General features: G+C 39.4%; 1 long non-coding RNA gene across 4 annotated transcripts in view; it reads right to left on the bottom strand.

Annotated features, from left to right (window-relative positions):
- LOC104691869 overlaps positions 1-26,051 on the bottom strand; it is a 109,718-nt gene extending 83,667 nt beyond the window's left edge. For all 4 annotated transcript variants that reach the window (XR_005604301.1, XR_752287.4, XR_752286.4 and 1 more), the window contains exon 1: positions 25,958-26,051. This is a non-coding gene — a long non-coding RNA (uncharacterized LOC104691869). The remainder of the gene's footprint in view (positions 1-25,957) is intronic.
- Between the last annotated feature and the right edge of the window lie 1,777 nt (positions 26,052-27,828).

Raw genomic sequence — 27,828 nt, 5'->3', positions numbered from 1 at the left:
AGCTTGAAATGCTTAACTGGGTGGTAGTTACAGCACAACGTTACAATCCTGATCAGAAACACCGCATTTTAAACAAGGGAAAAAAAGAAAAGAAAGAGAAATCTGTAAAGTCACAGTTCTAATTCAGAAACAAATGTGACACATTCCACAAACTGGAACAGTGAGCTGACAAACATACTTAGCACAGCCATATCTTGGTAATACTTGATAAGCCACCTTGTGTGCAAACTGTTAATTAAATAATTTATTTTAAATGACAAGGCCTGTAGGTCAAGATCAGACTTCTAATTGACAAATTTGTACAGCTGGGAAAAGCAGAAAAACTTTTCAGATCTGAACAAACCCTTACAGATTGAAATCTTACCATTTTGCAGCTATCCTACAGAGTTTAATTAAGATATTTCTTTCACTCATAAAGTTTATCTTGAGTATTCCCCATGGCTCCTATGGTTACAATAACACCAACACAAATGCTTTGTGATGTATTTTCTGTGTAAAACTTTGGCTTTGAACTATGAATGGTGATTTCAGACTCCTTGATCGCCTTTTTCTGTGTTTGCCAGACCCTCTAGGACTAGCACATTTCATGTGATGGCAGGATAAGACAGCAATGCCTCAATTCTCAGTTTGGGAATGTGTGGCACAGACTTCTTCCACTGAAAGACATTTTCCTCTTCCCTGTGTCATGAATCCTGCAGTAGGCTGGCAGATCAGGGAGTGTTATCACTAAGTGTGACCTCCACAGTGCTGCAAATAAGTAAATAAAAGGCCCATTTGGGTGGATGAACAAGAGGGAAGCTCACTGCAAGTGTGAGGAGGTGTAATCTAAACTTTTCAGATTAATCAGGTCTCTGAATAACAAGAAAACTGTAGTCATAAAATCTCTGGTCCTAGTGAAATAGTATCTTCACCCCAAAAAAATGAAAAATGAAGTCCTGAGATAAGAGAAAGTGGTCTGAGAGCATGATGTGGATAAACGCACAGTGTGATGAAGACCAAAAATGCAAACAACTCTCAAGAACATTAGTTTTTTCAATAGAATTTTCTTTCACCAATTTTCTGTATTAGCTGACAAGATCCTAATAGTGTTGTTGGATTACATCCTACTATTAGAAACCTTGCAGATTACGTGTTGACAAGTAGACATTCTTCTACCCCTCTAGAAATGAGGGAGAGTACATCGTGGGCAAGCACCAAGTTCCTCTCGGCGTTTGTAGTGAGACCAGTGCTGAGCTCTTTCAGGATGGAGCACCCTTCTTGGGGCTGTCCCAGAAACAGGGATTTTGAGAAAAGAGGAGCAAAGACATATCCCTGACACATACAGGTCTTTTCAAAACTTAGATTTAATAATTTCCAATGACACACACTGTGAATTCTCTTCTTTGTTTACAAGATTATGTTCAAATGTTTATTCAAAAGTAATTTTCTTCCACAAGGGCTTTTCATGTCTCTCCCTTGACTTTAATTGCTCAGAAGTGAGTGCCAGATGAGACAGCTGTAGTTAGGATGAAAATCAATAGTACCCTTTTCTGAGTTATCAGTAACTAAGCCTCTTTTGCTGTCATTAATGTACAGTTTCCATGACTTCACACACAGTGTCAGATCCCAAATGCCCTCCACAGTCATTTTATCTTCTTACTATCAGAGGACTACAGTCTTTCAAAACTGACTTTTGTCTCCATCCTTTTGGAGACAACCTATGTACAAATCATCACAAAAAAGACAATGCCACAGTAGAAAGGAATTCTTTTGCAGATTCCCTATTCTAGGAGCTCTAACCTTGGAAACAGTGGTGCAGATCCTTCTCTTTCATCAGCTTGACACTGCTGTGATTCCAGCAAAAAAGCCAGCAATAAACTTCTGAGTTTCATGAAGGAAGTGAAATCAATTGTAATAATTGGTTGCAATTATTGCAACCAATAAAATCTACACATAGATAGTGCATTTTTTTTGTTGGAAGAAGAATCTCCTTTCAAAAACTTGACTTGAGGGTGTATTTAGTGATGTTGAAATTCTGTCCTACCATCTCGTCTTCCACATTTGTGCTCTGCCAGACATCCTTCTGGAAGCAGGATGTACAGAAAGGGATTAACGCTGCTGCTGGTGTAGCTGAGGCAGATGTAATAGCTCATGTAGAAGGTCAGGGCTGGCTGAGAAGCTAGAAGATTCATGAGCTGGATCACATGGAAGGGGGCAGTGCTTATCACAAACACACAGATAGAGCAAGCACTATCCTAGTAAGCCTCATAACTCTTTGCCTGGGGATACTGGTGGTGTAACTGCAAAACAAGGAAGAATCCTTAGTGTGGAAAATCAACGTGAGAAGATGATGGCATGGACTGAATACAGTCATGAACAGCAGTTATTTGAGACCAAGCAGTGCAAGCAAAGGACAGCCCTCATGAGCTTCACTTTTCTGTTGTTTGCACATTATTGTTTTTTCTGCTATGATCCTATGCCACACACTAAGGAGCTGCTGGGTATTGTTTACATGTATTTGATGAAATACTGACAATTATTTTCGTAAAAAATGCTTGCTCTTTTTCAACATGAGAGCTATATTGCTTTGCATCCCTTTTCACCTATGACTTTTTTTTTTGCTATCAACTGGTACAGAGATATCCAATTAAGACATGATTCTTATGAGCTTAAAGGAGGCTTAGAGCAAAGAAGTATATGATCCTTCTGCCTGAGGAACTGAAAACCACACTCAAGTGGAAATCAACTTCCTTTCCATAGAAAATTACTATGAGACAAAATCCAAAGCATGTTGTCCTGGAAATAAAACGGACTGGCCAGGAGCTGTTCTCACTGAAACTGGGAAATTGTGTTTTGCCTGTTTCAAGCGCCAATTTTCTTTTATTTCCTAGACTTTCTGAGACTGTGAACAGTGGCTAGGGATTCATGTGAGGCTTGGAGTCTCCTTCTCACAAGAGAGGAAATCCAAACTGGAGGCACCTGATCTGCAGCTCTCTGGAGCACCACAGCTGATACTAGTCTTGGCAGCCACATTCTCCCAGGGCTTTCTAAATTCTGAACTGAGAACTTGGAGTCATAAGATGAGCAGCTGTCCTCCTGCAGCCAGAAGGGCAGGGTTGAGTTGTACCTTTTTGTTGTCCTGAATGGTGTACTCCAGGCATAACTGTCTTCAGAGTGTTTCCTTCTGAATGGTTTCTCTTGGCTCCCTCCCTTGAATCCTATCAGTAGCCTGTTTCCTTGGAGCCTAATGCAGTGTCTGGAGGACTGAAAGCTACATGATGCAGTGCCTAAATATTGTTTTAGGACTGTCACTTTTGCCCTATTACATATAAAACCTTTACAGTCCGTGCAGAGTATGAGAGAAGCACGAATAATACTTTACCTTCCTGCTTTCTTGTTTTGCTGATACATCTCCCACATGGAACATAAAATTAAAATATAGCAAACAAGTGTCAGTGGTAAAGGAAAAAAGAAAGTTGTTATGATAAGATAAAGTGTATACCTGTAAAACAAAAGAACAAACAAGTTCATTATACAAAGACCATCTCATAAAGGTAAAAATATATGAATGACATTTTTCCTAAAGTGGTCTCTGATTGGTGATCCTTGTTTAGAGATACGTGGTAATAGCAGGTACCTAGAACTGCAAGTACTTCTAAGAATTGCAGTCTACATTCAGCACTTCTAGGAATACGGTTGAGTACAAGATAGCTACAAATTATACCTCTCAGTTCTCCAAATTCTCTATGTATGTGCTTTTTCCAGCACTTGTACAATTAGTGAAGATTCTTGCAAGCATTTATGCAGGACATAGTCTGCTTTGTCCCCTGATATTTCTCTAGTCTGATAGTAGATCAGTGATAATCACCTTCTCAGAACAGGTTTTCAACCATTATTTCATTGTGAGTGTAGTCTAATTGACACCATCTTTCCTAGTTGGTTTGCTGGCATTTTGTATAATTCAAGTTATTTTGTTTCTATTTATTCTTTGTCAAGTGACTTCCATCAAAGAAGGAAATTAAATTGATTTGTTATAGTTTGTTCCTGAAAAATAGACACAGGGTTTCTCTTACCACCCTCAGATCTTTGAGCTGAAAGCAGAATATTAAATGCAACAATTCACAAGTAAGAGATGTTAAAAGAGGATATTCTTTCTTTCTATTTTTTCAGGAGTGATAGGGTACATAGAAAGTCCCCTGCATTTGGTGAACCTTCATTTCCAGATGAGATCAGACTACCTATTAACATGATCACTAATTCACACTTTAATTTTTTGGGAAGAATAGTGTTGAATCATCTTAGAATAAATTAACAAAACAAAGAGATAAGTTCCTTCCTTTTTCTGTCCATCCTTTGCACATACAGAATCTGGCATGCTGGGACCAGCCATGGCCCTGGTGTAGTGCTTGCTAACCCATGACGCCTGGCCAAAAGGTACTGGCTGTGACAGAAGCTGAAAATGTTTATTGTCCTGGGCCTTGGTACTGCTCTGTGGCTGTCATACTCACTGAGCTCTGTAATGTGGTTGAAAGGAGCTGCAGCACTGCCCTGTGATGGCTTTGAGGTGATATAACCACATGAGGCAAACAGAAACCATCAGCAGCTGACCTCACGCTAGTGCTGCACAGGCAGCTGCTGCAGATACTGCTCTTGTCAGCAGAAAACCCTTGGCAGAAGGGTGATTCTCATCACTCTGCTGCCAGCTTATGGATGTGATCAGTTACTGTTTCTCTCCCAAAATGTGATGTGAGGTCTATTGCTAAAGTTCTAGCCCTGCTAATGGCATCTGTATCAATTGCCACCAGCTTATGGTTCTGCCTTGGCTCCACTCCCACCAACTCGCTCCCTATGAAAAGGAGAGGTGGAAGAGCCCAGCCTGTGGCAGTAGGAGCTGGTAGGTGTGTGAGGAATGGTATCACTGAAGAGAAATGGGGCAGATGAAACTCAAGGAGATAACTCGGTTTTGAATGCCAACACTTCACACAAAAGAAGGAGGGAGGAGGATCTGGGGCATTTTTAAGGGTAGAAAACTAAGGCTGGTTTCTAAAAAACATATCAAAAATTTCATTCTGTTCTCTTCAATTGTATTACACAGGTCTTTTTATGTGCAAAATTCTGGAAGATGTTTACGCAGTGAAACAGCTCTCTTGTGGGAGTTAGATTGACTCAGTTCCTTTCAAAGGACTGAAAACATTGAGTCTTAGGCACAGAAATATTTTGAAACTGTAATTTTCTGAAATTAACTGAAAATGAGTGACTTACTAGCTGCTATGAGAAATACAAATTACTAGGAATTTAAACAATATTTAGAAATAATGTTCTTGATGATTGACTATTAGCAACTTCTCTACCGAATTCTATTATGTAGGCTTCATTGTGTTTAAATATTAAGAGTACTTAAGACCCAAAAAAGTTGAAAGGATAAAACTAAGAAATATTAAATACTGGTGAAATTATCACTGAACTTTCAAAATCTGTCACTCCTTTCCTGTGTTGCTGTATCTGTACAAACACATAACCATACTTGCACATTTTCTACAATGTTAATATCTGATACCAGTGAGATGATCCTTGTCTGTAGGTGCCAGCAACGTGTTGCTTGCAAGACCTTGGGATGTTGCTCAATGTCCTGTCCTTGCTTTTCACAGATCAGGCTCAGCAGCCTGTCAGAACAGGATGCCTGCAGAATCTCAGCTGCTTATTGTCGTTGCCCTTGGGCCAATGATGATCAGGAGTCATTGCATAAGATGAAGAAAGATTGATATTTCATGTGATAATAAATTATTTTCAGTCTTGCCTGAATATGAGTATGAAACAGAATTTTTTTCATTATTCAAGCTTTGCAACAATCAAGTTCTTTCACTAAATGAGGTCAAAGTAATGACCATCAATTCTAGAATCAGCAAAAGGCTCCTCTGGCATATGATATCTTAAAAAGCTGTCTGATTTCACGCAGTTATTCTCACTCCTCATGATGGTGACAGAAGGAATAGAAATCCTCTACATTTGTCATGGTAGAGCTACTTTGTACCACTCTTGGTACAGCGAGCTCTCTTGTTTCACTGGCTGCTTCTTGGAAATAGCTTCTGACACCGATACTGCTTATAGGATCTGTGTAATTGAGAGTAATTTACAAGCTTCTCAGGTTCTTAAATTGTCATTGTTCCTCCTTTACACAAAACTTCACCTCTTAGTCTCCATGTAAGCACAGTGTAAGCAAGCTTTGAGCTAATTTTCATATGTTTAAGTGGTGCAAGCAACAACATCTCTCTGCAAAGAAAGGGGATGATACTACAACTCTTTTTAGAATTGTTAACAGAACTGCTTCCAAAGAATGAATGCAGGAAAAAGTAACAATGGAGGTTACAAAAAAACCAAAACCAACAAACCAGCAAATAAACTGTGAATTAAAGTGTGTGAGATGGAAGAAGAGCAATGAGGGTGTTCCTGGTATTCCAGGCAAGCATCATTCTCTGTGACTCTGCTCAAGTGCCTGGTTCATGGTTCTGCCTGTAATGGTTTTTCTACAGTATCAACCCAGTTTTCATCAGGACTCTCTTCTTACCAGTTGCTCCTGCCTATGAGGCTGTTGGTGTTGCTGAATGCATATTTTGCTGAGGCTGCAGACTGACTGGCTATTAAGTTTGGGTCATGCGTGTTTTTTGGGTCAACTAATGTCGACCAGAAGCTTTGACCACAGGGTAGGAAGAGGGAGGGGAAGCAGGGGTGATTCTCACGCTGGTGGCAGTCACTTCCCATGAGAACCCCCTGTAACAGTGCTGTCGTGTCTGCAGGTGCAGGACAGGGAGGATAACAGTGCGAGGTCTGTAGCGTGGGAATATTGAGAAAGTGCTGCCCCAGAAGCTCTGGGAAAGGCTGCCACGGCTTGGGTGACCGGGCACAGAGCTAAAAGCCAGCTATGCAGCTTCAGAGAGAGGCCTGTTAGCAGTGCAAAAGGCTGAGGCTCTTAAGGCACCATGTGACGTGTGGCTTAGTGGATGGTGTTGCCTTTGCTCCAAGGACCAGAGACCAGCACAGCTTGAAACCTAACATCAGCAAATGTGACTCATTTCAGTAGCAGCTGCAGAGGTTATCGGAATAATGCAATTTGTAATGAAATGAAGTGTGTAAATGGGCACTGGAGATCATAAAGGGAAGGCATGGCATGTGCATAGGAACCCTCTAGCCTGGGATGCTACTGAATCCATATCTTCCAGCTCCAGAGATGCCCATCTCTACCTGTCTGTAGGGTGATCCCAGCTTTTGCTGTGTGGACACTATTTTCTTGGATACATAGTTGAATTTTCAAAGGGTTCCTACAAAAGTGAAGGGTGGGTCACCATGACACCTGCAAATCTGGTCTCCATATACGTGTATTTCTCTAGGTATTGTAAGATGACTTTTCATGCCTCCTGGATGAATTAGTTTGCAGGACGTTCATATGTGTCTATAAAGGATAATTTATCTGGGTCTCTAATTCTCACTTTTAATATTCATCTAACCAAAGGAAAAAAAGTGATTTAATGTATTTAGAGATGAAAAGGAAATCATTAGGCTGGGTGGAATGAGAACACCACTACAAATTCAATTCAATGTGAAAGTAAATTATTCTTTTTCTTGATAGAACTCAAACTTATTCCAGCTTGTTGTTCCAATTTAGCCTTCTTTAGACAATAAGAAATTAATCTCACCCTAAACGCTTAACAAGCAGCTTTTGTCTCCATTCCTTTGTAGCAGTGGGTTTCTATTGGTTCCTTCAGTTTGGATGTAATTTTCCATCTTGTCTGTTTTCTGATGATAAATCTGTGAAATGAAGCATGAGTGGTGCTTTTGGGAAAACATGCTGTTTTGCAGGTAAGGGCTAATTTCCTCTTCAAACAGAGAGTAGAACTTAAGGCAGACCTGTGTCCTTATCTCAGAAAGTAATTATCAGTAATAAAAGTCTTTTGGTGGGAAAAATCTGAATAATACTTACCTGAGACAAACAACAAGGAGAGTCTCTGAGATGGGTCTCTGACACAGAGAATGGGAGAAGGAGGCAGTGATGGAACTTGCTGAGCTCTCAAAAAGTACAAGGCACAAGGTGTGTGGTGCTTGTTAGCCATGCCTATTGCTTCATTCCTTCTGGCCTTCCTGCCAAACCCGCTGTTAAGATGCTGCCTGGAGGAACACCTCTGAGACCACCAAAGTACATGATATGATCGTGAAAGCCAAGGTGACACTTGGATAGAGAAAATATTTCATGAAAAGCATGTGCTCCTAGTTAATGTAGCTAACTAGAAATCATCTTGTCTTATTTCTACTGAAGGCATAAACATGTGGCTGTGTTTCTGTTATGAATATATGAAGAGGAGAGGGAAGTGTGTCGTAGAGCTTGATTGTTCCTCATTTTTTCTTCCTGCTGCTGGACATATCTTAACCTATCCTATGGTCTATCCTATCCTAACATTATTCCTATGTATTGTATATTGTCACAATATAGTATACTGACACTATTATTATCATCATCAAAAATTGCTATAAATATTCTTTTTAATGTTAATTATTAATATATTTTCTGGATTGGCTTAAAATATACTGCTGTTAGGCTTGCCCAAGAGGCATTTGTGTGTATTACACCCAAAGGCAAATGGGCTGCTCGAGAGATTGAATTTTTAAAAGGCTTTTACCTTTTCCTGTGACAGGGGAATTTGTAGCTGCCTGTGAAGTGAAGTAAGGAGCAATTGAAAAAGGAGTGTGAGGAATGAGTAAATGGATTAGTCCATGCCAAATCAAGAGGTTCTGGTTCTAAATGACTAAAAGCCCATGATTTTTATAGAGTTTTGGCTCCACCCTACCAGTGATACTGCCTTGGTAAATATTTCTTAGAGCAACATTACAACAATGGGCAAACCAGGAACACATTTCTCATGCTTGTCAGTCTTGGCTGCTCCAAATGCTTGGAACACCTGTCTATTTCTTCTCAGCTGTCAGAACTGTTTTCTCCAGATTTATCTTCTCAACCTTCTCTGTTCATGTGCTTGCAGCTGTAAGGGTATAGGCTAAATAAATGTTTATGAAGCCCTCAAAATTGACTGGTACCTACATAACTCCTAGACTTCAAGAACTTGCTCAGAAAACTTTTCCACTGCACAGAGACATTTTGCAAACAGGATATTCACAAAAAACCAATTATTTATCATCTAATAAATGATAGAGGCATCTCTAATAGAGGCAACACACAGCTAGGACTAGAAAGCTCCTAGACCAAGTGTTAGTGCTCTTACCACCCTTGTACGACACCCCTGGGTTTTTGCTGGACAGGTATCAATTGGAATGAAGGGGCACCTTCAGATCCCTTGATTTTCATTAGTATTTTAAATTTCCTCATGCCAATGTTTCTCTTCTTGAACCCCTGAAGGCCTGTCTCCACCTCAGCAATCTTGTCTTGGGTTTCAATCCATCATACTTTTCTCGGCACACATGGTTCTGCTCTAGGTACTTTCACACAGCTTAGAGCTTAGCAACTTTCTCAGGATCCTGAGACAAGGTTATATAGCTGTGCCATACCAAAAGTACACCTTAAATCACAGGCAAATGAACACCTATCAAGGGGATAACACGTTTTCTTATAACCCAAGTTCATAGAAAAATTAGTCAGAAGCAGGTGAACTCTGCAAGAAGGACCCAAATGGTGGTATTTTCCCTTAACACGTTCCAGTGGATTCATGCTACAGGGAATGAGATGTGCCTCATAGCCTTCTGTCACAGAAAGTCTGGTATAAGCTTTATCTGCTGCATCTTCTGTGCCATGAAAGAACAAGCATCAGTTACTTTGAATGTGTAAGTCTTGGCTCTTTTTTAAAATGTCATTGGCCAAATCAGTCCTTTGCCATTTTAGTTACTAACAATTCTAATTGCAATGTTCATCTTCAATTAAAGTCAAGTGGCACATTGGAATGTTCCAAGTGAGGAGTAGGACATCGTAATGGACCCCGTTTTCACTCAGCTCATCATTTCTCCTGTTTCACCAGAGACAAAAGCATAAAAGTCTGTCAATATATGAGCTCAAGGAGATGCTGTCTGCAGCACACAGTTCTGATTTCACTCAGGCCAGATTTGCATAGTGATCCTTTTGTTGGACAGTCAGATTTACTCTTCATGTACATGGGAGTTAACTTACATTAGGATTGTTGTCTATGTGTAACTAGGTTCATCCTTGTCCAGAGAACAGATGTTGTGAGTTGCTTCTTACAAAATTTTCTTTTAACCCATAGGCAAAAGTTGTGCTACCAAAGTTGCATCCAGGTTTAATTTATGTTATATCTGCCTGTGGCATAAATATAAATCTGTATTAAAAAAATGTGTCTGATATCAATTTAGAAAACTGTCTCATAAATTTTAACATGCATACTTGACTTGCATAGTTTTACAGATTTTCTTAATGCTTTTTATTTCATATTAAAGTGAGTCATGAAAACCAAAATTTTTTACATTGTACCCCTCATAAAATGACCCCTAAGGCTCCATACAAGAACAACTGTTTTTGCCACTTCTTAAGACCTTATAAAGACATTTTTTTTGCAAAAAGAAATGCTGAAATACTAACATTTCTGTTGGACCATTGCTTGACATAGTTCACTCCTATTATGAAGCAGAGGATTTATGGGAATAAAAGCATTATCCAGCTATATGACAGACATTAATTTGCCTGTAGTGCTCATTTTATTCAGCTCAGGCTTCTTCTGGAAGTGCCTTCTTGAGTCTGACCTACTCCTGTCTTCAATTCTAAGGGCTTTTATTTTTGAGAAATGTGAAAGAGAACATGGAGATGTCCAATGCTGCATCAGTCATAAAATTTACTAAGATAAATCATGTAAATTATGTTTCTTACTTTTATTGTGAATGTGGGGTGATTTTAAAGTCAGCCTGACAAACTGTTGGTTTTTTAGCAAAACTGCTGGCTAATAAAAGCTCCTAGGTGGATTCAGAGGTGCTTTACTGCAACTATCAAGCATTAAAACAGTTTGGAAGATTGTTATCAGAAAAACCTTTATTTATTGGCTATAGTGTCATAATTGCTGTCAGCAGTGATAAAACTGGGAGAGAAGTAGCTTGAACAGCTTTCCCTAGGCAAGTGTACTTGAGGTGGAAAAACTTACCTCAAAATAAAAAAGAAAGCACAAGCTTTCTTTCTGGAAAAAAAACAATATCTATTTTAAGACATGGCTTTACTTGGGACATGAATTATTTCTCATATAAAGTTTTTGATATTCTGTCTTTCCTCATTTAGGATGTCATGTCTTATTCCTGCCTTAACACTTACTGTCTTTTGCATGTTTTTTCTCTAAAGAACGAGAATAAAGATACTGCTCTTCGTAAATTCTTTAGACATATGGGAGAAGACTGTAATTCATCACATTACTCAAATATAAGAACGAGCTTTCAAAACTGAATTTCAAGGGAACTGATCATTTCTTGACTCTTTTTAAACTGCATGTCAATCAAATTAGATTTCTCTTATCATGCATTAGTGTAGCCTCTTTATAATAGCCATACTTTACCCATTTGAAAATTATTTATAACTTTCAATTTTCTAACTAAATTATTTATAACTTTCTTCTTTCTGTTTTCTGATTATTTTTCTCTTCCTCTCTTTAGCAACCATGTTCCACTACCATGGAAGCATGCTGTCCTTTTTGTTGCAAGTTCAATATCATCTGTGCTTCCCACTGAGTCTTTTTGTTTAATTCCACATCTTCTTAAAGACTGACCAGTGCCTTGTGCTATGCAGGAATGTCTGTATTTTTGTTTTCCTTCATGCTCACTCTGACATATAATAGGAGATGACTTTGGTCCAAAGAAGACTTTTCAAAAAAAATCAGTAACCATGACTGATGGCATTCTCTTTAAATATTTGATTTTATGTAATTTTTTTTTTTCCTCCAGAAGATCATTCTTCTTTTAGCAGTTCCGATTTTCACATTGAGAGTCAAGAATGTCCTGTCTGCATTTTTAAGCAGAATTCAGCCCTGGGTCTACTGAATTGAAGGAAAGCTCCAATGTCTTCTATTTATGCTAGGCTGATATTTCTAGATGTCCACCAGACTTATGTTCATTTTGAACAACATAGTTTTCAAGAAGAATATGAATAATTTTGCTGAAGTTAATAAATTAATAGCCCATGCAACCTCACTAGAAAGCAAAATTGTGAACAACGTATTTTTGTTGAGAATAAAAGGTTTAGTTTGAAATATCTTTTGGCTGACAAACTTTCCTGACTATAAAATAGGGTTTCTGACAGTACTTATTTATGTGAAATATCTTTTAAAACACATCGATATTTATAACATATCTTGTAGTTACAGAACTTTATTTAAAAGGTCCTTACCCACAGTCACCATATAGAAACCACCATACTTAAATTCACTTACAAATTAGGTGTCTGGTCTAAGCTTTTTTCTCCACTGCCTCTCAGTATCTCTAATCAATTTATTTTCCCCCAGTTTACTGCAAAGTACCAGTTTATTTTTCAATCTCATTGGAAGATGCAGAAGAACCTGCAGCTAGGAGAACTCCACCTGGCCACCCACAAAGCACATTCAGAACTCCAACTCTATGACCATAATTTCCCAAAAGAACCAGTGTGAGAAGAGTTCCTAATTTTACACTTTTCATGTTGCCTTCACTGCATGCTACAAGTTATGAAATAGCTATGTTTTCACAGAAAAAATTAAGCTAGAGGGAATGAGCCAGACAAAATGGTTATTTTTCAAACATTTTAACCAAATTACAAAGTATGATTCACTGTCATCTGGTTATGATACTAAAACCAAAGCCAGACTGCTATAAAGTGTATCTGCTGGCACTAATGACTCGAGCTCATGGGGAGAATGACGCATATGTGATATTTTTCCTCCAGTGCCTTTAGCTTTGTGAATGTTGAAGGATTCAAAATCTATAGGAAAAGAAAAGCCTCAAACTGTGCTTCCTGCAAGATGTCAAATGACCATTATGCTCAAACACACAGGTTTCAAGCATCTGAAGACTGCTTGTCCATGTCTTTTTAGGAGAAAGTTAGAACCTTTTTTCTGCTTTATTTCTTTCATACTGGCAGGATAAATCATGCTAAATTGGAAATTACTTTTGGACTCAGAATGAGAATCTCAAATTGAAAACTTGAACACCTTATGCTTGTCATGGTTTAACCCAGCCAGCAACTAAGCAGCACACAGCCACTCACTCACTCCTCACCACAGTAAGGAGAGGAAGAGGACTGGAAGGATAAAAGTGAGAAAACTCACGGGTCAAGATAAACACAAATAGTCATTGAAATAAAATAAGATAATAATGTTTTAATGAAAATAACAGATAAATAAGTCCAAGAAAGACAAATGATGAATATGAAAATATTTGGTGACTACAAATGTAGCCAACAAATGTCCTGCCAATTCCCAAGCAGTGGCTTCCCAGATAACATTCCTTCAGCCATGAGGTATGGACTATCCATTTGGTCAGCTGGGGTCATCTGTCCTGGCTGTGTCCCCTCTCACCTGCATGTGCACCCTCAGCCTTCTCACTGGTGGGGTGGGGTGAGAGGCGGAAAAGGCCTTTACCTGTGCAAGTGCTTCATAGCAGTAATGACAATATCCCTGTGTTATTGCAAGGAATTAAAGAGCACAGTTGCCTGTCTCAAACACTATTAAGGCCACAGAAGGACTTTGCCATGAGATAAGCACAGAAGGGAGCAATGGGATGGCGCTGACTCTAGGCCTGGTGGAGACAAGATCTGACCACTACATCCTGGGTAATGCATCCAGACAAAAATTCCCTATGTGGAAAACTGTGTAAAGAAGCAACTTCTCGTACACATACCTCCAGTCAAACAAAGATCACCCCAAGTTATGGGGCACATGGCATCTGTGACCACCACCAAAGCCCCCCAAACATGCATCCATGGATATGGATACCTGGAACTTGGACTCTAAGTTAAGCTGCCGCAGCAGGAACTTGAGATAAGATGAAGGTGTTACTTTTGTCCTGGTATTAACTCAGACCTAGAGGGAGGTTAACACAGCTGGGGGAGAAGAATATATTACTAATAATCAACACAAAGTATGCAGAATTTACAGGCCATAAGGAAAGCCAACTCAACAACTGTGCTGAAATCAGCTCCAACTAGGAAAAAGGTAATTCCAGGAGGGGGAGATCACAACTCTCATTGCCCACTGACCCAAGAAAACCAAAAGAAAAGGGAGACTGAGCATGCAGACTAATTAGCATTAGAGAACTGTGTAGCCAATTAGCATTAATTCCTTTGTTTTCTAAGATGTATGAATAGTGAAAAGTTTTGAATTACCTTGGGACCCCCACCACTGAGAAGCCTAGGGTGAAGAAGGACCAATGGGACACCACCAGATCCACAGGTGGTGACCATCTTCTACTTGATCTCTCTCTCTACCTTACTGTTAAAAAAATCTATATTATTGATTTCAGCATATGGTCTTATTTACATCTTAATTCTGGCAGAGGCATCTCTCATTAACTGGATCAGAACCGTTATCCTCAGTGTTTACAGCACAAATCCAAAACGGCCCCAAAATGTAGCATTAGAAGAACACTCTTGTTGGCTCTGAACCTCATCAGACTCTTCCATGGTTTATTTAATGCATTAAAAGGCCCAGTTATTTGTAAAGTTTTTTGGTTTTTGTTTTTGTCATGGTTTAGCATGAACCACTACAGGTTTTTTGGTGTTTTTTATTTTTGTTGGTTTTGTTTGTTTGTTTGTTTTTGTTTTGTCATGTTGGTGAATTAATGCAGCTCGGAGACAAACACTGGGGCTTGCAAGTTAAATCATTGAGGAAGATGGAGAGGAGAAGTTCAGCTCACCCTTATTTCAAGAAACTGCAGTGTGAGTGACTGGCCAACCTCACAGCTCATTTTTGTTTGTGCCTCTGTCTTCAAACTCACCTGGGTTCCCCATACTCTTTTTTCTTCAGACTAGCTACTGTGAAGAAAAGTAGCTCTACCCCAGCCAAAACCAGCACAATGTTAAATTCAATCAGCAAAAATTACGCATTGAATAATTGTGCTCCCACAACTGATGTAAAGGGGAATGTTGTAATATCCTCTGTCTCATGCTCTATGCTGAGGTTCAGAAAGCAATGCCATTTTAGATCAATGTCCAGAGGCTGGGGCATCTATTTTGTCACAGGTTCTTGTATTGTTGCCTGTGATGTCAGAGCCACAATATTTAAATGGTAACTTATGCAGTAAATTTTATAATCTCAAAAAAGATTTGCCACATTTTATAATTTATAACTTTTTAATCTTTTAAGACAGAGGTGCTTGTCTTCTGCTAAAACTAACACTTTAGAAAAACAAAAAACTAAACAAAAATAACCCCCAGACACCCACTCCTCCACACCTTTCCTCCCCAACCCCTAAAAAGAATAGTGATAGCCCTAATTTTAAATTTTTTCTTTTTGTCCTTTCAGTACTTTCTACCGTCTCGCTGCAAATTTCAAAGCTTCTCAGTAGTTTCTCATCCTTCTACCCATGCCAGGTTAATTTCATCTCTGAACCACCCTATGAAACATGTACAGAAACACAATTGCTGTTCTGTAAAATATGGGAATATGTCAAATCTGTCCTACCTTCTCTTCAACTCTTATTTCAACGGATTAAACTCATTAAGAATGGATCTGAATGTTCCCAATCCTTTATAAAGATAAGTGTTTAGCAGACATGATAATATAATAATCCATATACTGTCTCTCCAGTGACAACTTCAAGGAACATGACAAGTGGATAATGTGTTGTCATCAGTTTTTATTTAGCCTCCCTGACTGCATTACATGCTGCCATCAGAATTTATATAGGCCCTCCTGGACAGAAAGTCTTCATTAACTTGAAGTATTAATTTGGAAGTGATTTTTCAGGTCAAAGACAAGATGATTTATAGGTATCACACATATAAAAGCCCAGGCATATACCCTTCCTTCACATAAGAAAGGTGAAAATGGTATCTCTTATGGGCTATGTCTGCAATAGCAAGGAAAACCAGCCTTAAAGCCATCCTCCCACCTAGGCCCATCCTCCCCTACAAACTCTTACTGTTGTCAGCAAACCAGCTTGAGTTGGAGGAAACAATTTTAAATTTCCAGCTCTGATATTAATCACAGTCCTTTTCCTTTCTGCACTCACTTGGAATCTACCTAGATCCTCAGTCCCTGAGAAGAGCAGTTCCAAAAGCAGCAGTCCTATACTCACATTATCTTTCAGCCCTTTAGTGTTGGTCCAGATGCATTGTGTGTCCTCTTGGATCATGTCTGTATATGTTACTTTCTGCTAGTGGATGAAAAAACATATCAATATTTATCAGGAAAGACTTTTCTCCTTTCAGTTGAGGCTGCAATTCTTCTAAGCTAATTTTCTCTGTTGGAAATTTAGACATCTAATTCCTTTGAATCATCTTGGCTCCTATAAGCACTGCAGGGAAACAGAAGTCCAGGGGCAATTCATGTTCTCTTAGATAGGTATATGACAAAGATGAATCATATTACTTCCACTAGTGTCTCTGCAAGGAGAGACTAAGATGATTTGCCTTGGGCTGAAAAAATTTGCTTGAATTCTTTTCAAATTGGGTAATTGTCCCAGTTTGAGACAAATTTGGAGGAACTTCCAAAATGAATGTCCTCTGATAGAAGGCAGGTTACAGCCACCCTCCCCCACCAGGTTCGGAAAGAATTTCCCAAGGAGGAAAGTGAAAGGAAAAAAACCTATTTATTTAACAGACACAATGCACAATGGGAAAAGAATAATGGTAAATAATAAAACCTCTTGCTGTGGAGAGAACCAGGTAAATTTTCACAGTCCTTTCTGTGGGTGTGGTCTCTCCCTTCCCCTCTTCAGGGCTGGGTCAGTGTGGGCGCCCCTCCGGATCAATGGTATACAGTCTCCCGGTGTGTTCTGAACAGTTCCAGAAGAGAAGAAGAGGAAGCCAAAGTCCCAGGGAAAAAAAAAGTTTAACTCCCCATCTCTCTCCAGAGAAACAGGGCTGAAAGCTGGCAGAAAAGCAGCAAAAAGGGTGTTTCCTCCATGCTTGCTGCCGCAGAAGCAGACAGAGTAGAGTGACCTTGGAGCACAAACTGCTGGGAAAAGTTCGCCTGGCTTTTTTTTCTTTCTCTCGCACCCAGTTTTAAAGGCACAGAAAGGCACAGGATTTGTGTCTGGGCATAGAGCGGCGACAGGGGATACACATCGAAAAGTCACCCCAAGACAGTAAGCCCTATAAAATCTTGTGAGATTGAATTTTGCTTAGTATGTGTTATGAGAAACTGCACAAAGAAATGGCTATATCTTTGCCTCTGTGCTTTCCTTCATTTAACAGTATCTAGCAATAAATACTTACAAATAGCTCAATTATCTTGCTGGTTATTAGATAACAATATCATTTGATGTTTACCATTAGATTAGCAATAGCTAGAGAAATCTGTCCAAGATATTTGGGTCCAAAAATATATTACTCTTTACCTAAGTCTCAGAGTCAAGCCAGATAGCATCACTTAGAGGCATGTATCAGCTGCTGTGCCAAGTATCATCATGGGAAGTCCCACATTTCTAACACAAAATTTTGGATTTCTGAAACAGATCTAAAACAGAATCTTAGAAATCAGAGAAAATTGACAGCACGCTGTCTCGCTGTAAAGACACTTAGCTTTCCATCTCTGCAAGGAATGAAGAACAGAATAGCTGAGATATGTTGTAGGGCACTGGGTGCATTGTTTAACGTGTTGTGGTTTCATAGATATATGTGGTTGTTAAATACAGGAAAGCCAGGAACTTCAGATTGAAAGAGATAACCCTTGTCACAGTGTCGACTTACCAGCTGTCACAGGCAACAAGATCAGCAAAGACATCCTCATAACAAAGTAATTTCATCTCAGAAATAATGTTTTTACTTCCATCACTCTTACCAAAGGCTATCACTGAACATCACTGTTCTGGAAGGTAAAAGTCGCCTTCCAGTTATCAACATTTAGTACCTCCTGTGTTCTACCCAATTGCTCTTGTACCAGTTTTGGCCTTTAGTTCAAAAAATCCGTTAGCTGGTCTGCTGTTTCTGATCCCGAAGTATAGAAAGCAAGCATACACCTTTGAGCCTTTTTTGAAAAAAAAAAAAAATTTAGGTGAATTTGAATAGTTCTCCCTTCTTCTGATTCTAGAAACTTATTTTCTGTTCGTTTTTTTTTTTTTTTCCTGTTCTGATTTCAGTCTGAGTATCTTATCTTTCCTGGAAACAGCTGGTGAGAGTTGTATTGCACGCCTTGTTATGGTCCTGGAGAAATACACTAGCATGTCCCTCTTTCCCCTGGAAAGGCAAAGCCTTACATGTATTACAGCTGTGTGTGCTTCTCACGCAGCTTTAGCCTAATAACAGCCCGCAGTAATCCCAGGAGCTTTTCCTCTGTTTTCTCAGAGCAGTGCTTCCTATTTATAAAAGAATACTGGTAAGAAAAAAATTCTATGGGTTTGTGCAATTCAGAGTTAACACATTTCTATGGCTCTCGTCCCCCCTCTATTCTTCATCTGGTTCTTTCTCTTTGACAGCCTTGTGCTGCTTCACATCAGCCACATCTCCCCAGTGGGTGTCACTGGGAATACTATTGACACAATCCTACACTTTGCCCCAGGTCTCTGAGGGAAAATATGATATCTGCTTATCCCCACAATCAGTCCCTGAAAATTCCACATTAACTGATTTTCACCTGAAAATCTTTTCAGGAAACTTGTTTTTTATCACCATTTCCTAGTACCCTCCACACTCTAGCTATTTTTTCATCATGTTGTAATTCTTCTACTCATTAAATTGTTCTTTAGCAGATCTAATAACTTCCATCATGATAACTTATATTCTAAGATAAAATCTAGCCCTCTTTAGAGGTTTCAAAAATTTTCTTCCAGTTTCTACATTTAGTTGCAAGTATACCTTCTCTAGCTGAAGAGTGCTGTGACACTTACCATCTACTCTAAGAAATGTTTTTTTACCACTGGCTACTATATTAAGGTACTAAGTTACCTTACTAAAATCAAGTTAATTTGAAAAGAAGTACCTAAATATAATTGAAATTTTACGTGATTCTCTTTATTTTTCAGTCACCTGCCTGTTTTCAAAATTATGAAGTCGGACTAATGGGGTTGCCTGGATCATATTTTCCTCCTTCATACAAAGCCATAGGCATTATCCCAACAGGTACTCCGCCCAAATCAGTGGGTTTGCATAAAATACTTGTCTCCAGAGCTGTGGGTCTAAGGACCAGTTTTCTAGGTTGTTGGGATAAAGATTATTTGGTACTTCAGGTTGACACTGAACCCTCGCAGGGTTTTCTTCACCATTTTTCTTTCCAATTCAATAGTAACATATCTGAATTCCCTCTATTATTCCCTAGGGATGAAAGTCATTTGCACAAGGAGGACCAGGAAAAGTCGTCGATTTAGAAATTTTTAAATGAAATCTCACTGCACAGGCATATATTATATGCAAGGTTCACTAGAACTTTCTCATATTTTCTCCCAATAAATTGCAGATAATATAATAATTTTAATTTACACTTAAAAATGTCTGTCCCTAGCTGGCAGACATGCAAATGAAATTGGGGAGCTAAAATTCCAAGGTACTTTCTTTATAATTTTTTACTACCAGTAAAGCATTTACTACTGCAAATAACTTTCTACTTTATTAGAGAGATAATCTAGCTTCTTTCTCCCTTAAATGAATTATCTCTGTAAAGTTAAATAAGTAAAAAAAGCATGAGAAAATGTGTTCAATAAAGAGAGAAGAGGCTCTGCTCAGAAGCAGAGCCATTGAGTACAGTCAGATCTGTTAGTAGAAGGTGAGAATTTAACATGATTGTTTTTCAAGATTTTGCTAAAATTTAAATCTGAGGTTTGTGTCTGTCTTTTGTAGTGTTGGTAAATACCATATTAACTTTTTAACACACTCTTTCCAAATTCTTTTCCTGAGTATAAATGTTCATGCCCATAAATTTGAATGCTTGTAATTTTCTCAAGCAAATATGGTTTAAATTATATTCTTTTTATTTCAAGTCATTGTCTGTGTCCTTTCCCTCTGCCTCTCATACTTTTATTTAAGTTAGACAAAGACTATTCACCAGGGGAAAATAATAATCTTTGTTTCTTTGTTCCTTGTTAGTTTCCTTCTATTATTTTAGAGACACTATAACCAATTTTTTCTCCCTCTCTATTCATACATTAAAAAAGTCATATTGCTGTAATGTTCACTTTAGATGTACTGTTTACATATTTGTCCCCTTCTACATTCCAATTATGAGCTACAGAGTTCTTGAGTGTAGCTGGCACCAAATTTCTGTTAGTTTCAAGGGAAGTTTACTAAAACTCAGGGACTGACAGACACTTAGTCCTCAGCTGGCCTTTGGAAATCTTTCCTCTGAAAGCACAGCACATAGGGGTGGAGTCTCTCTGTTAGTCCATGCAAAGTGTGATGATTATTCGCTTTATGCATCATATTTTTTATGTAAAATTTGCACCACAGTTAAAAGCCACTTCTCAAGATACATGCTTATGGATTTAGAGTTTGTTTGACTTAGGCATCGGCAGCTTGGGTGTTTTTCCCAACATAGGAAAAAACCCATATGCTAAAATTAAGATATTAGAAGGTATTTTCTTGCGTAAAGGATGGTTGAGTCAGATTTTATGACCCCCGCAGAAATTAGCAACTTCAGCAATTTCACTTTCTCAGCATACAACAAAAATATCTTGAGGTATTAATCCTGCCACGTGAGAATCCTCAGCTGGCACTAAGGCCCTGTTTCCAAAAGTAAGATGATGCTGGAAAACAGCAATGAGTTCTAGGAAGCTGCTGTAAATTGGCAAAAGTTAGATAAAATTCTGTTATTAAAATGGTCAGGGGCAGAAATGCAGTTTTCAAAGCAGGAAAAACTGTGTTTCAACTAATCTTAAAAGAATTCTGTAAAACATTGTAATCCCTTGCTATTACCACAACTAAAGTTTAAAGATTAGTCTAGCTTTTCTGTGTGCTAGAGGGAATATTGCTCCCAATTCTAATGGAAACACAGGAAGAAGGCATGAATTTTGATTTCCTTGAATATGTTTGAAGTCAGTCATGCACTTCAATGCTTTCTTATAGCAGAAAAGTGTAAGCAGACATAAATTACTGCTATGTATAGTCATGATTTAGCTATTTTTTTAAATGAGAATTAAGCATCAGTGACTAAAGGGAACATGAAAAACTTTCTATCCTTGTCTTTGCTAGGCAATTCACTTCCTTAATGCAGTCATCCTTTAGTTTTTCAGCAATAAATCTTATAAAAAAATATATTTCACTTCATAACTTATTATTGTGAACACAATGAGGATATTTCCAGCTAAGCCTGTTGAACAGATAATCCCAGAGAACAAATCAGACCTAGTAATGGTGCCATCCCCTTCAAGATCTGTTAATCAAGCCTGGCGTACAATTCTGACAGAAAGGATGAAATTCACTCATTCTTCAGTGATTTTAGGACTTGGTTCTGTAGTAGAAAGAGAAATTAATTATTTGTGGCTAATAATTTGGATATCAATATCTAAATCTCATATCTAAGTGTATACTATTGTTTAATAATTATCTAAACTTTGTAAAAAAAAATTTCACCTAAAGACTTTTTACATCCAGGATTGTACTTGAAAGAACAGGATGATGTTATTTTCAAAATTAAATCTCTGACATAATAACTCCATTACAGTTTAAATAAATTTGTAATCAGACAAGATACACCTTTCAGTAACACAGTGTTTATTCTAATAAAGTGCACTGTTGACTTCTTCTCTTGGCTGGGGTGATCCAAATCAATCCTCCAATCAAACTCTCTAATCAAACCCTCCTTCAGCTTAAGATCACTCCTCCTTGTCCTGTCACCACACGTTCTTGTGAAAAGTCCCTTTCCAGCCTCCTTGTAAGTCCCTCTGAGGTAGTAGAAGGGTGCTATAAGGTCTCCCCAGAGTCTTCTCTTCTCCAGATTGAACAGCCCCAGCTCTCTCAGCCTGTCTCCATAGGAGAGATGCTCCAGCTGTTTTCAACTTAGTGGCTCTCCTCTGGTCTGTTTCCAACAGGTGAATGTCTTTCGTGTGTTTGAAGCCCCAGAGCTGGACACAATACTTCAGGTGGGGTCTCACAAGAGCAGAGTAGAGCAGCAGAATTACCTAACTCAACCTGCTGGCCATGCTCCTTTGGATGGAGCCCAAGGTGCAGTTGGCTTTCTGGGCTGTAAGTGTACAAATTTCTGGGTCATGTTGAGCTTTTTGTCCACAAACACCCCAAAGTCCTTCCCAGGGCATCTCTCTATCACCTCTGCCCAGCCTGTATTCATGCTTGGGATTGCCTAGACCCAGGTGCAGGACCTTGCACTTGGCCTTGTTGAACTTCATGAGGTTCATCACTAAACTAACTTTACAAAGGCTAAGAATTATATTTCCCTTTTGGTTGGTGGGCAATAAAGGTGAAAAAACATTAACCGGCTATTTGTCTAAGGTTATTGAAACAATGCAAAGATTTCACTGTTAAAGCTCTTTAAAAAACCTGCCTACAAATTTATTAAAATAAGTGTGCTCTGAAGACTGTCTAACCTAGTCATCCTCCACACAAACAAAACTCTTCTCCTGTATCATAAATCGGTTTGAATGGGTATGCTAGGACTCTGGGGATGCTGAGGTGCTTCTAGCAAGAGAGTCCTGACTGTGTTTCTATGCTTCCCTTGGAGAATTTGCAACGTTTGTTTGCTGTGAGCAGCCTGCCCTGCATAACCCCTTGGGTTATTGTTTAAGCAGTCAAAAAAATAGCAGCTGTGGAACAGGTCAATTTAATCTGCTGACACAAGTGTGAGAGAAATAGCAATTTACCTGTGTATTAACTGTACCCTTCTTGCAAGGGATAATGCTTTGTTTCTTATTTCTAGGAAGAAATTAAATGAAATTAATAAAACAAAATAAAAAAATGTATAAGATTGTTCATAAACAGGGCTGGAGTGTATTAACAGTTGGGTGAGGGTAGCTGTGTCAAGAGGAGAAGGAAAGTAATTAAGCAGAGGTCTACCTACTTGGCTGAAGAACTGAAGAACAAGTTTTGACTGCAGAATACCTGGCTCAGCTCTGTAAATCATCACTAATGCAAACCCTTCCACCATCAAGGAACAAGGCCATCCACACTATGATGAAAAGATCAGTGCTGGAAATGTAAGGTAATGGCTTAGGTCATCCTCTTACACCCACAGAGGCTGAAGACCCTGAAGCGGCACATAAATGTAAACAGCTGACGTGAATTTTATAAGGGTGGATACAGGACACTTCCCATTACTTGGACATAGAACTAAATTTTGGAATGACCATTGAACTGGACACCAAGATAAATGAGAACACAGAAACATTAATATTTGGCTTGCTTAGGGTCTGTCCTGGTATTTGAACCCACTGGGATTTTATCACAGAACCTGGAGAATTGCTATTTATGCTTCTTGTAATGAGTTTACTGGGGCAAGGCTTTGGTAGCTGGGTGACTACAGGGGTGAGAAGCTGCCAGAAGCTTTCCCCATTTCCAACAGAGCCAATACCAGCTTGCTTCAAGATGGAACCACCGATGGTCAAGTCCAAGCCAGTCAGCAACAGTGGTAGCACTTCTAGGCTAGCAGTCTTAAGATGAGGCGGAAAAGTTACTGTGGAACCATGTTTGCAGCCAGAAGGAAGTGGGAATATGTGTGAGAAACAGCTCTGCAGACACCAAGCTCAGTGGAGAAAGAGGAGGAGGTGCAGAGGAAAGATTCCCCTGCAGAACATGGTGCAGACCAAGGTGACGCAGGTCCCTCTGCAGCCCAATTTGGCCTGTGGGAGGAGCAGATTTCCACCACAGAAGAGTGTGAGGAGTCTTCACTTGAGGAGGAAGGAGCAGCAAAGACAACGTGATGAACTGACTGCAACCCCTACTCCCTCTCCCCCTGAGATGCTGCAGGGAGGGTGTTGAGGCTCCGGAATAAAATCAAGTCCGGGAATGAGGAGGGGTGGGGAGAAGGTGTTTTAAAGATTTGTTTTACTTCTCATTATCTCACTGATTTGATTAGCAATGAATTCAATTAATGTTCCCCAAGCTGAGTCTGGTTTGCCCATTATGGTAATTGATGGGTGTCCCTTCTGTCCTATCTCTACCCACAAGCCTTTTCTTGCTATATTCCCTCCCTTCTGTCCAGCTGTGGAGGGAAGTGGTAGAGTGGCTTTGGTGGCTATTTGGAGTTCAGCCACCATCAACCCTCCACACTTCTACATTTTCCTTTTTCACTGCAGTTGCTGTACCACTGTGTCTGTGCCCCCACACAACCAACCTCATGGACAAAACATCAAGACCAGGCAATAGCCAAGTGATACCACATTTCCTTGTAAAGCATAATCTTTATTGCTCTTTCTGTGATGCACTGCCTGCCACCAGGAGAGGTATGAAAGCTTCTGGCTGTTCCTGCTTTACTCAAAACAGATTCTTTTTTCTTTCCCTGACTTCCCATATAGTCTACTGCCTACTGGGTTGTATTAGAGACAACTGCAGGTAATCTGGGTTTACACTTTTCACTAGTACTCATCCAAGAGAACAACTGTAACTTTCCAAACTATTTAAATTTTTCTGTTCTTAATAAGACTTCCTATCCAAAATAATAACCTTGAATTAACAAACTATGGTGGTATAGACAAACATCTATCCTTTTGATAGATACCTTTCTTTGGGAAGGTGGCCTGGGGGGTGGGGTGGGGCTGGGGTAGGGATGGACTATAATGACAGAAACCTAGAAAACACTGAAAATTTTGCTCAATATATGACATTTTCATTAGGTCACTGAATTTTAATGATATTGTAGCAGAAGATTTGCTTGGAAATTTCTATGTAAGACAAATGCAAATTCAATAAAAGAAACACTTTCACAGACTTTTTTTCTGTAAAAACTCTGGCTACTCCCTAGCTGGTACTATAAAGCAGATATTTATTGAATCTGAGTTAAACTATTAATTGAAGATGTTTTTCTTCATGTGGTATGACTTGACTTCACATGAGTCTAATATTAAAGTGCACAAAAATAAGGTAAAGTGTCAGAAGAAACAGCATTCAAATACAATAGCCCTGCCTCATTTTTACCCCTTATGTTAATACTTGATGGTTATGCTGCACAACAGCCTTAAAAAAAATCACTCTACTTTTAATTTTTTTGCTCAGTTTCTGACACAAATTAAAGACATTTTTGTCTTCAATAAATGTGAGGCAATGAATTACCAGCAAAAAAAGTATCCTGTCTCTTTCCAATGAGCAAAGAACATAGGAAAACTATAATTTAAAAAAAAATTTGAATTACTGAGTTTAAACATAGCTTTCCTATCACACAAATATTTCCTTACTCTTTTTATTTGCTTCTTTCTATAGTCACTATCCGAAGCACTTTGCCTTAAATAGTGCCACAGCATCTTGTTCTCCAAGACAGGATTGGAGGGAGAGATTCTCACCATTCCCCCAGTCAACTAAGCTTCTTCAGCATTCACTGAAGTCACGGGCATACCTTTTCACTAAAGGCAAGCATCAATCCAAAGGTAGTCCGTTTTCTTTTAAAGCAAAACAAACCAAACAAAACAACAGTCAAAACCAAACGAACAAAAACCAAAGGGAAAAAAACCCCTCGTGGCTGATGGCACACAGAGCGCAAAAATTCAGAAAACCGCAGCATCCTCAGCCAGGGCTCTGCCTTGGGATCCACCTGCCGATGCTGCTCTCCGCTTGTCCCCGGCTGCTCCCTGCGTCCCGCCGCCCCGCCCGGGGCTCCCGGCTGCCATCGCCCCCGAGAGCTGCCCCGGCTGACGGGAGGTGCTGCCCCGGGGCCCGCCCTGAGAGCTCACCTGCAGCCCCGAGAGCTCACCTGCAGCCCCGAGAGCTCACCTGCAGCCGTGCTCCGCTCCCAGCCTCTTTTCATCCCGGTCCTGCCGCCTCGGCCGGCGACCTCCGGCGGAACAGGAGGCACCAGCGGGGCACACCCAGCGCGCAACCTGCTGCTGTGCCCATCCCCAAACACACGAATGTCGGTGTAAGCCCCCAGTACCGTACTTACGCTGGAGAAAAACAAACAGACAAACAAACAAAATCCCACTCCATGTAAAAGGATTAAAAATCACAGAAAATTGTGATACCTGTTTTACTGCCTACTCCGAGTTCCACAACATTTACATCTTCACCATTTGACACCCCCCTCCCGTCCCCCCCCCGACATTTCAGGGAACCCTTCTTACAAAATAGGAAAGAACAGCGGGAAATGGCAATTCTCTGCATAACATCACAGTAATTGTCAAAGAACCCTGGCAGTTGCTGAACTGTATTGAAGCAGACATGACTGGACACCTCCAATTCAGGCTTCTCAAATTATGACATCTGTTTCTGGTTCTGATATGCAAAGGTTGTTGCTTAAACAGTATTTTCAATTCCTCCTGTCATGTAACTACAGGAATGCATGCTTTGTTTTAATTGTAGGGTTAGTCCACTTTTTTGGCTGCAAATGTTCATAAATAAATACCTGAATGGAAGTCTTTTAAAGCCAAGAAAAAACAGAACTGTAGCTCTAACAGAGCATTATTGTTAGAACTACCTTTCACACTGAATTTTTTTAAATAGAAATTTATTTTTGATTTGAAACATTTTTGATTTCTCTCATTTCAAAGATGCGTAGTTGAATAAATTTGGAGTCAACATTACCGTTTCAGCTCCAGTAGGAAAAAGATATTATCCCAAAATTCTGAAATATCTCTAAAAACCAGACACTCCCCCTATACCCTGTCACAGAATTGCAGCACACATAGGAATATGAGAAACCTGAACAGTTTCAGTAGAGTGGACACATGAGAAAGGCTGCTAGGAAAAACATAATCAATTTGTGAAAGGCATTCTGCATCCAAAGGAAAGAGAAGGCCTCAGTGGCATATTTCTCAGTGATATACCCCTTCCCAGCCATGTGCTCTGGAATAGAATGTTTCTCAGCCTGCTGCCAGCAGCCTTCCCTTGCCTGTGGTTGAACCAGCCCTGTTACCTTTACTGTCCCTGATATTCCTGCTAGAGATTCCTGCCCCCTCAGATGGGCCAACATATAACTGCAGGTTTCATTCCTCCCTTACATGTTTCTTGCAAAAGATCTGGGTTAGAAAAATTTGGCAATAGAAGAATTTAAATGAATGCCTGTCACTCCAACAGAACAAGCTGACAGAAGTAATTAAAAACATAACAGTTGCAGATCTGACAGAAAAGTAACCTCTGGTAGGAGGGAGGTGATGGGCAGCCAGAAGGGTAACTGCTCCAGAGGAAAGGATCAGGGTATTTTCTCCTCCATGGGCACTGGATGGAAAAAAGTTAAAGTCCTCTGTGAAGAGAGGTCCAAATAAACGGAGGAAATGCAATCAGTCAGCCAAAGTCAAGGACTTTAGTTCATATTTAGGGAGTGGAGATATCTTTCTTTCCCATTTTATTATTATTATTATTATTTTAGTTTTTCTCCCCAATTATTAAACTCAATCTACAAATTTTAGAATTTGTAAAATTTTTTTTGATTCTCCTCCCCATTTCAGTGGAGTGGGGTGGGAAAGGATGACATGACAATATAATTAAAGTGAAAATCTGAACAATGGATTTGAGAAAAACCACAGTGGAAATAACACATCAATTTGTAGCTAAGAGCATGGTGGTTAGTAGTCACTGAAACAACTTACCAGAACTTAGGTTCTGCAACACTGAAATGATTCTTAGAGCAGGTCAGGTATTTTTTCTGT

The sequence above is a fragment of the Corvus cornix genome, chromosome 3 (assembly GCF_000738735.6).
Source record: "Corvus cornix cornix isolate S_Up_H32 chromosome 3, ASM73873v5, whole genome shotgun sequence".
In the NCBI taxonomy this organism is placed as follows: domain Eukaryota; kingdom Metazoa; phylum Chordata; class Aves; order Passeriformes; family Corvidae; genus Corvus; species Corvus cornix.
The sequence above is the reverse complement of the archived record's forward strand: the minus strand, read 5'-3'. Positions and strand labels throughout refer to the sequence as shown.